The sequence below is a fragment of the Bubalus kerabau genome, chromosome 2 (genome assembly GCF_029407905.1).
Source record: "Bubalus kerabau isolate K-KA32 ecotype Philippines breed swamp buffalo chromosome 2, PCC_UOA_SB_1v2, whole genome shotgun sequence".
NCBI lineage: Eukaryota > Metazoa > Chordata > Mammalia > Artiodactyla > Bovidae > Bubalus > Bubalus kerabau.
Window position 1 is genome coordinate 177,017,317 of NC_073625.1, and position 3,475 is coordinate 177,020,791.

Here is a 3,475-nt window from a genome sequence, read left to right on the forward strand (position 1 = left end):
TCCTCCAGAACTCTGCCCAGAGCAGCCCCTGGGGGTTCCAGCAGCGCTGGGCTCTGGAGCACACAGGCACAGAGATGACTTTCACGCCTCCCAGGGCCCGGGGCAGAAGGCCTTACCTGACCTGCTTTAGACATAAGAAGACCACAAGCTCAATCCCACCCAGTCAGTGGACCAAGTGTCAGGGCCTTCCGCCCACAGAGCCTCCACTCTCTCCGGTGTCTGGTGGCCTCGGTGGCAGGTCAGTTGGTCAGGGGTGTGTGTGTGTGTGTGTGTGTGTGTTTGGAAAGCAGGGCAGAGGTGAAGAAAACACTAGCACTCTTCCCAGCCCTAGTCCCTTCAGGCCTGTGGCCCAAATTAATCTCTTGCTGACCCTGGAGTGCCAATCATGGCTTCGTAGAAGAGCTTCACCCCACCCCCAGGCCTGTTCTTCCCCTTAGCTGACCTTTCTTCTTTGCCAAGTACAAGGCCTTTCTTCCCCTGGGCTGCCCATGATCTGATGCCAAGAGCTACACAGAGTCTTCTCTCAGGGTTGCCATGGTCTTTCCCAGCCCAGGTTCAGCCATCTCTCATCTTTACCTCTCTCTGCTACCTGCTCTGCACCCTCCACACCTGCCTCAGCCCCATTTGGGGAGGCCTCCCAAGACTTTCTTCTTTGATGCTTATGCTTACTGATGCTTGTTGTCCATCCTTCGCATGGGCTCCCTCTTGTTTTCTGGGGCCAGAAGAGCAGCTTGTGATCAGTCAACTTCCCACTCAAGGCCAAACTTCTCCCCAAAGTTGTCCACACTCAACTAACCTTTGTTTCTGATCATTTATTTTTCTTCCCTTGGTGCTTCCTCTACTTAAAGTCCAGCGATTTTTAAACATTTTGGCCTGCAACCCATAGGAACCAAGAGGTTTGACATTGCAAACCAGAACACACACACACACACGAAACAAAAATTTTGTGAAACAGTACTTACTATTACTATGTGCCATGCACTCTGATGTATTCTATTCTGTTTGGTAAGCAAATGCTAGCGAGAGCTACTGAATTGATTTCATGCTCCACAAATGGGTTGTGACCTACGGTTTGAAAACCATTGAACCACATTTTGACTCCTGGAGCCTCAGGGTAGTAACATGATAAAAGTTAGTCAAAAAAGAAAATTCATCCAGTATCATGCATCGAACCTGGACTGGCAACTCGTTTCATACATGATATTTTACATGTTTCAATGCCATTCTCCCAAATCTTCCCACCCTCTCCCTCTCTCACAGAGTCCATAAGACTGTTCTATACATCAGTGTCTCTTTTGCTGTTTCGTACATAGGGTTATTGTTACCATCTTTCTAAATTCCATATATATGCGTTAGTATACTGTATTGGTGTTTTTCTTTCTGGCTTACTTCACTCTGTATAATAGGCTCCAGTTTCATCCATCTCATTAGAACTGATTCAAATGTATTCTTTTTAATGGCTGAGTAATACTCCATTGTGTATATGTACCATAGCTTTCTTATCTATTCATCTGCTGATGGACATCTAGGTTGCTTCCATGTCCTGGCTATTATAAACAGTGCTGCGATGAACATTGGGGTACACGTGTCTCTTTCCCTTCTGGTTTCCTCAGTGTGTATGCCCAGCAGTGGGATTGCTGGATCATAAGGAAGTTCTATTTCCAGTTTTTTAAGGAATCGCCACACTGTTCTCCATAGTGGCTGTACTAGTTTGCATTCCCACCAACAGTGTAAGAGGGTTCCCTTTTCTCCACACCCTCTCCAGCATTTATTACTTGTAGACTTTTGGATCGCAGCCATTCTGACTGGTGTGAAATGGTACCTCATAGTGGTTTTGATTTGCATTTCTCTGATAATGAGTGATGTTGAGCGTCTTTTCATGTGTTTGTGAGCCATCTGTATGTCTTCTTTGGAGAAATGTCTATAAAATATCATGTATGAAACGAGTTGCCAGTCCAGGTTCGATGCACGATACTGGATGCTTGGGGCTGGTGCACTGGGATGACCCAGAGGGATGGAATGGGGAGGGAGGAGGGAGGAGGGTTCAGGATGGGGAACACATGTATACCTGTGGCGGATTCATTTTGATATTTGGCAAAACTAATACAATTATGTAAAGTTTAAAAATAAAATAAAATTAAAAAAAAAGAAAAAAAAAAAGAAAATTCTACACCAAGATTTTGAAACACATGCTGGGGACAATAATCTGAAAAGGGTTCTGAGTTTCTGCTTTGGAAGCACAGGGTCCCAACTACTGGACCACCAGGGAAGTCCAACACACAAATTTTAGAATGGCACGTGGCAGAAAGAGAGCTAGCTAGCTCTCCGGCCTCTACTTGTAAGAGGGATAACCCCATGGAGGAAGGTATCGCCCTCAGGTGATTTCCTCTTCTAGGTAGGATGTGTAGGTTGTGGCAGGCCAGTTCTCCAGCAACAAAATGAGATGAGGCTCTCCAGCTGTGCCCTCTCCCCTCCCCAAGGACATTTGCTAATTGGGGGCACTGGCTGATGATCACTCTTTGCCTAGAAGGAAGACTTCTAAAGGACTAAAGAGAAACCAGTAAAGTTTTTAGGGGCTACATGGTATTAGAATGAGAAACTGGAAACAGGGGGCCTTAAAAACATGACCAATTTTCTCCACATGACGTTGGCTGAGTTCCGGGCCTGAGAATGCATCTAAAAGACTGAAATCTTCCAAAGTACCGCAGGGCTTAGAAAATAAAGCTTTCCGAAGAAGGAACGGCCCACCTCAAAACCAAGCCCAGTTCCTGCCTCCTCCTGAGATTTGCCAAATTTTGAAACTCCATGGGGACAGCATCCAGACAGCTGGGTTGGGAATTTTTTTTTTTTTTCTTAAGAGAACGTCTTTTTTAAAAAATGTATTTATTTATTTGTTTGGCTGCATCAGCTCTTAGTTGTGGCATGAGGGGCTTTTGCCGGGGTGCACAGGCTCTGTGGTTGTGGCACAGGCTCAGTTGTCCCAGAGCATGTGGGATCCCAGTTACCCAACCAGGAATCAAACCCATACCTCCTGCACTGCAAGACAGATGCTTAACCATGGGACCACCAGGGAAGTTCCAGGGTTGGGAACTTCTGAAGGGCAGAGCTGACTCTTTACAGCCTTCCATCTTAGGAGACAGATCTTCAAGGCTCTCAATCAAAAACCACACATGAGAAATAGGGGTAAACCAGAGATAGGGTGAGTCTTGCAAAAACTAAAACCCAGTTGCAACCTAGCTTGATCCTTCCGTGGATTGAGATGATCACACCTCAACCTCACCTGCTTAAGAGAGGAAAGAGGGTATACTCTGTGGGGCCAATGACCTAATCTGGGGTCTCTCCACCTCTTACATACAATAAGAGTCTGTGTATAGGAAAACCGGGGGTTTCCTCAGTGGCTCAGTTGGTAAAAAAAAGAATCTGCCTGCAATGCTGGAGACCCAGGTTTGATCCCTGGTAGGGAAGATCCCCTGGA